This window comes from Pongo abelii, chromosome 12, assembly GCF_028885655.2.
Source record: "Pongo abelii isolate AG06213 chromosome 12, NHGRI_mPonAbe1-v2.0_pri, whole genome shotgun sequence".
In the NCBI taxonomy this organism is placed as follows: Eukaryota; Metazoa; Chordata; class Mammalia; order Primates; family Hominidae; genus Pongo; species Pongo abelii.
In genome coordinates, this window is record NC_071997.2 from 32,760,885 (window position 1) to 32,773,606 (window position 12,722).

The 12,722-nt window shown below is 36.6% G+C and overlaps 1 protein-coding gene across 5 annotated transcripts in view; it reads left to right on the forward strand.

Annotated features, from left to right (window-relative positions):
- Positions 1–7: 7 nt before the first annotated feature.
- Positions 8–12,722, forward strand: part of TMEM182 (transmembrane protein 182) — a 110,440-nt gene continuing 97,725 nt past the window's right edge. For 3 of the 5 annotated variants that reach the window (XM_009236730.4, XM_024242588.3, XM_009236734.4), the window contains exon 1: positions 12–135. The gene's annotated coding sequence lies outside the window, so the exon portion shown is untranslated. Of the gene's footprint in view, positions 136–12,722 lie in introns of all 5 variants that reach the window. The other 2 variants (XM_054547832.2, XM_054547833.2) reach the window with 2 other exon arrangements.

Genomic DNA, 12,722 nt, shown 5'->3' on the forward strand with positions numbered 1-12,722 from the left:
CCGAGCGGAAGCAGGAGGCGCGCCTGCGCAGAGAGAGGGGGCGGGTGCTACCTGGCAGCTCCGCGGGTGCGTGGCCGGTGATGGTTGGGAGTTCTGGTCCCAGGCAAGGTGGGGACTGGGCACGTCGTCAATACGGTAAGCACGCACCAGGTTATGATGATAATGATGATGCGCTTTGTTTCCTCTGGGTACAGACCCTGCTGCCCCTATCGTTGGATGACAGGAGGGAATTGTAATGAGCTTCACTTCCTCCTATGGAGTTATCCTAGGAGGTGACCAAATCCAGCTTGAAGATCCACAGACCCTGGCCACCAGTTGGTTGTGACAGACCTGGAATACGTTAACGTGGCTCTCCAAGCTTTCGTTTGCCTATTTAAAAAGCAGTAGGAAATAATGTAGGCCAACTTCTAGAGGTGTGAGAATTCTACATATGCTTCTTAAGATCCTTTCTGGTGCAGTGCAATGTGAACAAACCATAGATGGTCTGTGCCTGAGTTGAGATTACAGTCTCATGGAGTAAAAATAATAAGCACGCAGTAAATAAACATAAATAAAAATACTAAACATGCAATAAAAAAGCATAAGTAAAATAATATGGTGATAAATAATATAAAGAAGCACGGTCTTGATGTGGAAAGTAATGAGGTGGGGGAGTGAGCTGCTTTAGAAAAGCAGTTTGGAGGAGGTGACATGTAAGCTGAGAAGAATGGAAATAAGATATGTGTGGCTGAAACTTCCTCATCAAACTGAGAGGTCAGCAGGAGTGCAGACCATTTAGGACCCAGAAGGCCATAACAGAGATTTGGGGTTTATTCTGAGTGCAACGAAAGGAATTAAGTGAGTGCATGACACCAAAAGATGCTTTAAATTACTTAGCAAAGCCCATGACACATGGTAAGTAATAAATATTAACAATAGTGACTAGCCCCTCTTTTCTTTAGAACTTGTTATTTATTCCTCTTTCACTATGGGATCAAGAAGAGTCTGACATTTTACTGAGATTTTGCTCAAAATCTCAATTAAGTTGTGTAGGTTGCTAAATTCTGAGATCTGTTAAATTCAGTGTTGCAAAGTTTCTCATGGGAGGGGGCACTGAATAGGGAGGAGTGAAATACTGATACTTAGAATTAAGACATATAATTGAATCCAGGTGAAACTGTCAATCTTGAACCCCCCAAGTTATTCTGAGACTCCTTTGCAGGAGAACTAGTTTGCTCTCCTATAGCTGAGGAAACTCGTCTTTTTGTGCTTGAAATTTTGTGAGTAACTCATGGGAAAGGCGCCTTGAAGGGGCTGCTCATGTTAACCCATTAAAATCACTCACTGTGGCTACTAAATACATAGCTAGGGTGAAATTTTAGCATGCTCTGGTGACAGGTACACACTGTAACCTAGGAGGACATCTCATACACACCAAAAGAATTGGAAGTCTCGGCCAGGCGCGGTGGCTCACACCTGTAATCCCAGGACTTTGGGAAGCCAAGGTGGGCAGATCACGAGGTCAGGAGATTGAGACTATCCTGGCCAATATGGTGAAACCCTGCCTCTACTAAAAATACAAAAAATTTAGCTGGGCATGGTGGTGCGTGCCTGTAGTCCCAGCTACTTGGGAGGCTGAGGCAGGAGAGCTTGAATGCGGGAGGCAGAGGTTGCAGTGAGCCGAGATCGCCCCACTGCATTCCAGCCTGGCAACAGAGGGAGACTGTGTAAAAATAATAATAATAAAATAAAATATTTGGAAGTCTCTGCTAATATATAATCAATGTAAACTTTAGAAACATGGGGGAGAGATTTCTAGGGTGTTAGACAAAAAAAGAGAAAAATATAACACTAAATTAGGCAGAATTCACTAGTATAGGTGCATTTGCAACAGATACCGATGTAATATGTTAGCTTGTGCAGCTGGAGGCAGCTCTAATAGTTTACTCAGTTGGTTTAAATTTAGACTCAAAGATGGCCTACATTTAATGATGTTCAGATGCCAGAGTTTTCCTGGCAAAATGTGGATAAAGGGCTCCAAAAGTTTTGGAAAAACGACAATGTCAGAGTGGATTTATTTTGTATGACCTGCAAGCCTAATACTCAAATATATTCCACGAAGAGGCCAAGAAGACAATTCCTGTACTAAGGCACTGAGGAACGTATTAGTGAGAGATGCACTTGTAGTTTTGAAAAGATTTGCGATTGTTCTCTTTTGTAGGCCAGGTATAGCCATGGAGGATACCACCGTTAAGATAAGCTCCCTTATTATATGAGGATAAGATTTCCAGATTATCAGAGGCCAGGTCATAGCACTTAAACTCAAAAGACAAGGTGGACACATTTACTTTTAAGGTCAGCAGGAATGTACCAGTCACCAGAATGCCTTGACCTGCAGGGATCTTTGACTATGGCTAATTGACTATAGCATCCCTGGGAATGAAATAAACAGAAAGCCTACCAATGATGAATACCCCAAGCTGAATGTTCCTCAATTGTGATGCATAGCATTCATATGGGTCCACTGATGACATGGTTTGGATCTGTGTCCCCAAGAAACCTCATGTCGAATTGTAGTCCCCAGTGTTGGAGGTGGGGCCTGGTGAGAGGTTATTGGATCATGGGAGTGGTTTCTCGTGAATGGTTTAGCCCCATCCTCTTGGTGCTGTTCTCATGATAGTGAGTGAGTAAGGGAGTTCTTGTGAGATCTGGTTGTTTAAAAGTGTGCAGCACCTCCCCTTCACTCTCTCTTGCTCCTGCTCCTGCCACGTGAGATGCCTAGCTCCTCCTTTGCCTCCACCATGATTGTAAGTTTTCTGAGGCCTCTCCAGAAGCCAAGCAGATGCCACCATGCTTCCTGTACAGTCTGTGGAACTGTGAGCCAATTAAACCTCTTTTCTTTATAAATTACCCAGTCTCAGGTATTTCCTTATAGCAATGCAAGAATGGACTAATACAACCTCCATGGGATGTAGAGGCACGGAAAACTCATGCAAATATGCGATGTTTATGCTGCTCACTGTGTCATGAGTGATAAAATCCTTTGTCTCTGATCCAGTAGTCCTATGTCTTCTGCTGGCATTCATGAAATTGTAATAGGCTAACTTAGATCTTACATGTGGTGAATGGGGTGAGATAAAATCAAAGACCCAAGAAAGATCTGTACACTGAAAAATATTGCTCAGAAATAGGAAAAAATTTCAAAATAAATGAAGAAATATAACATGATTGTGAACTGGGAAACTAGATATTATTAAGATAACCATTCTCATTTATGGTGTACTGCATGTAACTATGTGTCATTTGATTTGTTAATGAGTAAAATACTGTAGCAAGAATTGGTGGGAATATGAACTGATATGTTTTGGCTTTGTGTTCCCACACAAATCTCATCTTGAACTGCAGTTCCCTTAATCCCCATGTGCTGTGGGAGGGACCAAGTGGGATGTAATTGAATCATGGAGGTGTTTACCTCCATGCTGTTTTCATGATAGTGAGTGAGTTCTCAAGAGAACTGATGGTTTTATAAGGGGCTTTTCCCCCTCTTGCTCAGTACTTCTCCTTGCTGCTATACCCTATAAAGAAGGACATGTTTGCTTCCCCTTCCACCATGATTGTAAGTTTCCTGACGCCTCCTCAGACATGCTGAACCATGAGTCAATTAAACCTCTTTTCTTTAAAAATTACCCAGTCTCGGGTATGTCTTTATAAGCAGTGTGAGAATGGACTAATATCTGGGCCAATAATGCTGGTGGAAATGTGCAATAGCATAGTTATTTTTAAAAAGAGCTTAGGAATGTCTTAAAAAGTTCAAAGTTAAACACACACCTACCCTGTGACCCAGCTATTACACTCTGAGATATTTACCCAAAAGATATGAGAACATATATGTAAACAAGGTATTGTACACAGATATCCATACAAGCCTTATTTGTAATAACCCCACAATAGAAAATCCAAATATCCATTGACAGGTGAATGGATAAGCAATTGTGGTATAGCCATACAATGCAGTATAATTTAGCAATAAAAACAATGAACTCTCAATTTCTATAACAACATGGATGAATCTCAACATAATTATGCTGAGTGAAGAAGCCAAATGAAAAGGAACACATGCTTTATGATTCCTTTCATATAAAAATTGTAGAGGGCTTCTGGTATCTGTGCCAACATATAAAGAGCTTGGGAAGTTGCCACTCCCATTATTAAAACAAACACACATAAAAAGATAGATAAACTGAAAACCAACAACTTTTCATAGATACCTAAGAGAACTGGGGATCACAGGGCAACCCATTGCCTGGAAATCTGGAGAGACAGACTAGCATATAGAATTACAGTCAAGATCAGCTTACTGGGAGCAGAAGCTGCTGGGACTAGTAACTAGTAGGATGACTTCAGGGGTAATTTTGATGAATTACTTGACCTAAATGTGGCAGGCATGAGAGTTAGAAACTCTTGGAGAGTTAGTTTTAGGGATACCCCCACAATTTAATGGACATTACCTACAGAAGATCCACCAGGTTCTTATGTTGAAGATCTTGAGAAAAATTCCGTCAGGTTCCCAGCAGAAGGAAAAGAAAAGTAAGCATTTAACAATACATCCAGGGGAAAATTAACCTTATTGAAATACACCAAGAGTGTTTTCTGTAACAAAGGTGAACCATGTAAGGGAAACTACTAGCCAGAATCTTACGTTACCTGGAAAAGGGAAACTTGATAACTCGAGTCTCCTCTATCTTTGTTTCATATGAAGGAAGAAAAAAAGCTAAAAATGTTTTTAAAGGTTAAACCCCAGACACTTAAGCCCACTAAAACACTGAAATTTAATCATAAGATTATAGAAACTTTCCCCTACCCAACACCTTACAAAAATATTAACAAGGTTCCAGCATAATAACAGTGAATTACAATTGAGATACAAGACACAGACTAATTAAGAAGTTTCTAGGGAAACCCAAAGGCAAGAGGGGAGAAAACACAAAACAAGGAACTAGAGGAAACTGAAGCCTCTGTAACTTGCAACTGTGAAAATATTTAACACAGCCTAGCTCCTAGCCAGATTAACATGAAACCTCATACAAAAAGCCTGGTTACCTGAGATCCTATGACTCAAGACATTATGTCTGGCTTTCAACAAAATGTTTACGATGTGTGCTAAAAGACAAGAGAAAACATAATCTGAAGAGACAAAGCAAGCATTAGAATTAAACTCAGATATGACACAGGTCTTGGAATTATTAGACATAGAATTTAAAATAACCATGCCTATTATGTTAAGGGCTTTAATGGAAAAGTAAGCAACATGCAGGAATGAAGGGATAATGTAAGCAGAGAGATGAAAACTTTAAGAAAGAATCAAAAGAAAATTATAGAAATCAAGAACACTATAACAGAAATGAAAATTGTGTTTGATGGACACATCAGTAGATTGGACATAGCTAGGGAAACAATCATTGAGCTTGAAGTTAGGTCAATAGAAAATTAAATCCACCAAGCCCCATCCCTCCAGCCTTAATGAATAAAAAGGGGAATTGTTTCAATAAATTTCAAAATTAAAAAAAAAACTTTTCATAAAACTTTCAGTTTATTAAAAAAAGAAAATTCCTAAACTGAAAAGCAAAGAAAAAAACATAATAAAAATTCAAAAGAATTGAATATTAATGAATTGTGAGATAATTTCAAGAGGTATAAGATACCATTTGGTATCCTATACCAAAAAGGAAAGGTGTAAGATACCCTTTGGTATTCTTTTGGAATATCAAAAGGATAAGAAAGAACAATTACTTGAAATAAATAATGGACTAGAATTTTCCAAATTTAATGATGGACACCAAACCACATGTATAGGTAGCTTAGAGAACACCAAACAGGATAAATACCAAAAAATCTACTCTGAGGTATCGCATATCCAAAACACAGAAAACTGAAAACAGAGAAAATCTTGAAATAAGCCAGAGAATACAAACATCTTACCTATAGAGGAGCCAGGATAGAAAATACAACTGTTTTTTCATCAGCAAACATACAAGCAAGGGGTGAGATATTTAAAGTGTTAATAGAAAAAATCCACCAACCTAGAATAATTTTATATCCAGAAAAATTATCCTGCAAGAGTGAAGGAAAAATAAAAATTTTCTCAGGTTAAAAAAAAGCTGATGAAATTCATTTCCATTAGCCATGCCTTTCAAAAAATGTTGAAAGAAGTTTTTCAGAGAGAAGGAAAATAGGTCAGAAACTTGAAACTACATAAATTAGTGAACAGTGTCAGAAAAGGAGTCTATGAAAATAAGATCTTTTATTTTTCTTAATATTAATTGATCTAAAAGATAATGGTTTGTTCAAAGTAATAATGTAACAGTGTACCAAGTGATTATAGTATGAAGATAAATGTAATGAATCACAGCAATATTATCAGGGAATGAGGGAGCATTTCGAAATACAAAGTTATAAGGTATCAACAGTACCTGCAAGTCAGTATGTTATTTGAAACTAGTCTAAATTAGTTGTAAATGTATATCGCAAACTCTAGGGCAACCACAAAATGTTTTGAAAAATAAATATAATTTATATGGAAAGAAAAGAGAGAAAGTAAAATTACAAAATGCTTCCATTAAAACCAGAGAAGAGCCAGGCATGGTGGCACATGCCTGTAGTCCCAGCTACTCGGGAGGCAGAGGTGGGAGGATCATTCGAGCTCAGGAATGGGAGGCACAGGGAGCTGTAATTGCCAACTGCACCTCAGCCTGGGCAAGGCAGTGAGACCCTGTCTCAAAACCAAACAAATGAACAGAAACAAAACAGAGAAGGCTGGATAAGGGCGGAAGATTAAAGAAACAAGGAACAGTGCAACAAGTAGAAAACAGTAACAGACATGGTAGATATTCATTCCACTATATGAATAATCACTTTAAATGTGATTGGTCTAAATATGCCAATTAAAAGAGAGACTGTCAGAATGGATTAAAAAACAGGATGCAACTATATGTTGTATACACAAAACCCACTTTACATATAAAACATATTAAAAATAAAAGGCTAGGGAAAATTATATCATATTGACACTAATCAGAAGAAAACTGGAGTAGCCATATTAATTTCAGACAAGATGTATTTCAAAACAAAAAAAGAATCATGGGTAGAAAAGAGTACTGCATAATGATGAAAGGGTCAATTCTCCAAGAAGACGTAACAACCTTATTGTGTATGAACCTAACAGCAAAGCATCAAAGTACTTGAGGCAAAAACTAATAAGATTTCAAAGAGATGTAGACAAATCCACAATTACAGTTGCAGACTTTAACACCTCTCTGTCAGTAATTTATAGATAAGATACCATCTTACAACTGGGTTTAGTTGACATTTGTGAAATACTTTAACATCAGCAGAATACCCCTTTGTGTCAAGCTCAAATTGACGTTCACAAAGAAAGACCACATTCGGGGCCGTAAAATACGTTTTAACAAGTTTAAAAGAATAGAAACAATAAAAACTATACTTTCAGATCACAGTGAAACTAGAAATCAGTAACAGAAAATAGTTTGAAAACACTCAAATATCTGGATATTAAACAATACACTTATAAATCGCACCTAGCTTAAAGAAGCCTCAAGAACAGTTTGAAAATATTTAAAACAAACTACAAATGAAAATGTAACTTATCAAAATTTGTGAGATGCAACAAATGTGCTGCTTAGAGGGAAATTTATAATATTAAATGTATATATTAGAAAGAAGTTTTAAAATCGGTAATTTATGCTGCCATCTTAAGAACTAAGAGGAAGAACAATTTTAATTACTTTGTTTAGAATCAGATCTCTGACCTATATCATATTTTCTTTCTGAAGAAATTCTTTTAACGTTTCTTGTAGAGCAGATCTTCTGACAGTAAACTCCCTTTGTTTATGTTATATAACTAGGCTTGATTTCTCCTTCAGTTTTGAAGTGTACAGAATTCTAGATTGACAAGTGTTTCATTTTTTCTTTTAGCCCTTAAAATATTTCGCTTATTATCTTCATCCTTATATGTTTTCTGACGAGAAATCTGCTATAATTGTTGCCCTTATTCTGAAAGCAGTTTATCTTTTTTGCCTTTGACTTTCTTTAAGGTTTTATTTTTGTCTTTGACTTTCAGCATTTTGAATATGAGATGCTTACATGTGTTTGTTTTCTATTTGGGCATTAATCCTACTTGATATTCTCTGCATTTCCTGTCTCTGTCATTTGATGTCTATCCATAATTCAGGAATATTCTCAGCCATTGTATCTTCAAATATTTCTTCTTTCCCATTTTCTTCATCTTCTAATTCTAGAACTCTAGCAACACATTGGTTAGACCATTTGCTGTTGCCCAATAGATGTTGGATAGTGTATTGTTTTTTTTCCTTTGTCCCCTCACTCTTTTTTCTTTATGCTTTTTTTTTTGTTTGTTTAGATAATTTCTATTGATCTGTGTTTACGTTCACCAATTCTTTCCTTGGCTGTGTTTAGTCTGATGATAAAACTGTGAAAGACAATCTTCATTTCTGTTACTTTATTTTAATATCTAGAATTTACATTTGAATCTTTCTTAGAGTTTTTATCTCTCTGTTGAAGATACCTATCTGGTCTTGCATGTTGTTTAACTTTTCCATTATAATCTTTAACATATTAGTTATAGTTATTTTAAGGTGATTGTGTGATAGCTTCAACATAGGAGTCATATCTGGGTTTGCTTGTAATAATTCCTTTGTCTCTCAGACCATTCTCTCCCTCTCTTTCCAACATTATTAAGATGTAATTCACATACCATGTGATTCACCTACTTAACAAATACAATTTAATGGCTTTTGATATATTTATGAAGTTGTGCAACTATCACCACAATTTTAGAATGTTTTAATCCCTGCCCCCCAAAATACCTATATATTTTAGGCATTACCCTCCAAACCTCCAGTCCCTCTCAGCCCTAGACAACAACTAATAAACTTTCTGTCTCTGTATATTTACCTGTCCTGTATATTCATATAAATGGAATTATACAATAGATATTACTTTGTGACTGGGTCCTTCAGCATGATTTCAGGGTTCATCCAGGTTGTAGCATGGATTCCCAATAACATTCCACTTATGGATATACCGCATTTTATTTATATATTCATCAGTTGATGGGCATTGGGATTGGTTCTAATTTTGGGATATTATGAATAATGCTGCTATGAACATTTGTGTGTAAGTTTTGATGGTAACATATGTTTTTATTTCTCTTGCCATAGAATTAGTGGGTTGATGGTACCTCTGTGTTTAAACTTTGGAGAAACTCAAACTGTTCTCCATAGTGACTACACCAATTTACACTCTCACCAGCAGTGTATGAGAGTTCTAATTTCTCCACATTTCACCAATACTTTTCACTTTCTGTAATTGGATTATAGCACATTCTAGTGGATGTGAGGTAGTATCTCACTATGGTGTTGATTTACATTTCTCTGATGGCTAATGATATTAAGCATTTCTCATGTGTTTATCGGCCATTTGTATATCTTGTTGGGAGAAATACCAGTGTAGATAATTTTCCTGTTTATTAATTGTGATTTTTTAAAAATTGAGTTGTAAGAGTTCTTTATATGGTCTAAATACAATTCTCTTATCAGATATGTAATTTCAAAATGTTTTCTTCAGTTTTAAATGTTATCTTTTATTGATATCAATGTCTTTTGATGCACAAATGTTTTTAATTTTGATAATGTCCAGTTTATCTATATTTTGTTACTTATGCTTTTGCTGTGATATCTAAGGAAACATTGCCTAACCCACGACAATGAAGATTTGTTCATAATTTTTCCTAAGAGTTTTATACTTTTAGCACTTCCAGTTAGGCCTCTGATCCCCTCTGAGTTATTTATTTATTTTTTCTCCGAGATGGAGTCTTGCTCTTTCACCCAGGCTGGAGTGCGGTGGCACAATCTTGGCTCACTGAACCCCTCCCGGGTTCAAGCAATTCTCTTGCCTCAGCCTCTCGAGTAGCTGGGATTACAGGCAGCCACCACCACACCCGGCTAATTTTTGTATTTTTAGTAGAGATGGGGTTTCACCATGTTGGCCAGGCTAGTCTCGAACTCTTGAACTTATGATCCGCCTGTCTCGGCCTCCCAAACTGCTGAGATTACAGGTGTGAGCCACCATGCCTGGTGTTAATTTTTGTATGTTTTTTGATGGAGGGAAGAACACAAACTCTTGCTTTTCTTACTGAATTTTAAAATATTTTTTAACAAATGTTTTACAATTTGCTTTATGCCTTTAGGACAAATTACTTAGACTTTAAATGACTGGATATCTTAAATGGTTTTCATCAGTTATACTTGTTCCACTGGGGAGTGGTTCATGGAGCTCCTCACGCTGTCACCCTGGGAGTGGAACTCGGACTGTTTTTATTTTTTCCTTTTTTTGGTATATTCTGTAGTATTTTGTTGAAAGCTTAACATGACGCATAAGACACATAGTGAGATGTATATATATTTTCAGTTGGAGATGAGTCCTTCCTTTCTGCTAGTCCTTCCTTTCCGCTAGTTCTTCAGTGTAAGGGTGTGTGTTTATCCAGTCTCCTTGGACATTGTCTTTGCCAGGGAAAGTGTCATAATCTGTATAGTCTCAGTTATGACAGGTGTGGAAGATAATACAGACCCAACTAATTCTATGCCTTTGAGTACTGTTTTAAATATAGGCATGATCACTATCTAAATATTAATGAGCAAGGAACATGCATATTAAACTCATGTCTAGTCCAGGATGATACTGACATCCAAATTGTTGAATATGGTGGCAGAGGTCATGACAACAGGAGCTTCTGCACAGTAGTTAGTCAGGTAGGTATATAGTAGGTAGAAACATGGTCTTCCCATGTTTAGTTGAGATGCCATGTAACTATGAAATGTAGAGCCTATGGGAAAATAAAAAAAAAAAAACAGGATCCTTGAAGGAAAAAAATGAGAGAGAACTAGATAGGCTGCTAAGTGAGTCCAGAGGGTCTTGTATAGACAGATTTGGCTGTGACAGAGTTCTGGTGGTTTTAAACATCTTAAATATCTGACACTGCCATTATTAGGAATTTCAGTAACTATTCTTTGTTCGAATAATATGAATCTTCAAGAGCTTTTGAGATGGGAAATGCATTTGCCAGAATAGGCTAGCTCCTCTGCTGTCTTTAGAAATCAACTCCTAAAACCTCAGTGATTTAAGACAGAAAGTTTTTTTTTTTTTTTTTTTTTTCTTGCTCATATAACACTATGAAGGTCAGGCAACTCCGCCAGGTAGTTTTTTTCCCTGTAGTGACTTAGAGGCCCATGCCTCTTCCATTTCGTAGCTCTCCTATCTTCAAGGTTGCCTTCAGAGGCAAAGTGAGAGATAGATAAGCCCCATTCATTCTTGAAATCCTTGGATTGGAAGTAACTTTCCGTGTAGGCACAAACAACCAAAATCCAGAAGTGCAGCTCCAATCTAATGCCAAGGAAAATGGGAAATCCATGGACACTGATAGTCTGCTACAGACAGTTTATCTGCCCTGCAATGAAATGCCTTTGATCAGCTGGTTCTCTTGACTCTGGGTCTATCTAGTCCTGTGAGTGGCCCTCTCACTGCTGCTGTCATTGATCCTACTGCTGCTAACCTGTTGCTCTGTCCTATGTATAATTCTAAGTCAATTTGATAAAGCGTATGTTTTGGTCTAAAGATAATTTAGACATACTCAGGTTAGAATGAGAAAGGGCACAAAATAACTTTTTAATAGATTATCTGCAATGTGGTGGGTCCTATGCTAGGCACTTTACTAAAGTTATCTTTTGTTAATTGCTTGAATTCTATTTTTTAGTCTAGTCTGGATTTAACTATGACTAAAATAAACAAAACAGAGTCCTTAATTGCATTTCACCTCAGTTTTCCTGATGTAAGATATTAGCAATGTCAAGAAAGAAGCATTACTGTTATAAGTGTTGTGACCTCCTAAGTTAAAAGGGTATTTTCTTCTCATCTTTTTCTCTTTTGTGTTTTCTTTTTTATTCTGAGTTCTCAAATTAAGCTGATAACATAAAAATGATATTATCTGAGAAAAATTTACATTAATTCTAACCCAGCCCTCTTTTTACTCTTTCATTAAGATTGATCTTAAATTATTTCTCCAGTTATCAAAGCTTTGATTCTCCACCACTCTTAGAGCTCTGGAAAAGAAGAATGTAATTTCAAGACGTCTGCAAGTTCAAGGATAACTCTAAAATAAATAATGTATGACACAGATCCAAGATTACTGGAGGAATTTATCACAATAAATGGACCAGATTCTTGGATTTATGCATTTTAAAGAGATAAATTTAGTACCCTAAAATTGGACATATTTCCAAGAATTAAAACTTTATATTCTTGCTTATCTCACTTTGGTTTGCAATGTAAAATCCTGAACCTATTTTCTAAAAAGTAGAAGAAGAACACTTTAGCTTTAAAAATGTAATATTATTTCTAATAATATTAGTAGCATATAAAACAGTAAAATATTAGATAGTAATAAGAAATGAAGTATTGACACATTCTACAACATGAATGAACTGGGGAAAATATTATGCTAACTGAAAGAAGCTCAGCATATAAGACCACATATTGAGTGTCCTCTATATATTCCATTTAGATGAAATACATGGAATAGGCAAATACATAGAAACAGACGGTAGATTAGTGGTTGCCCGGGCTGAGGGTGAATTGGGAATGAGGAGTGA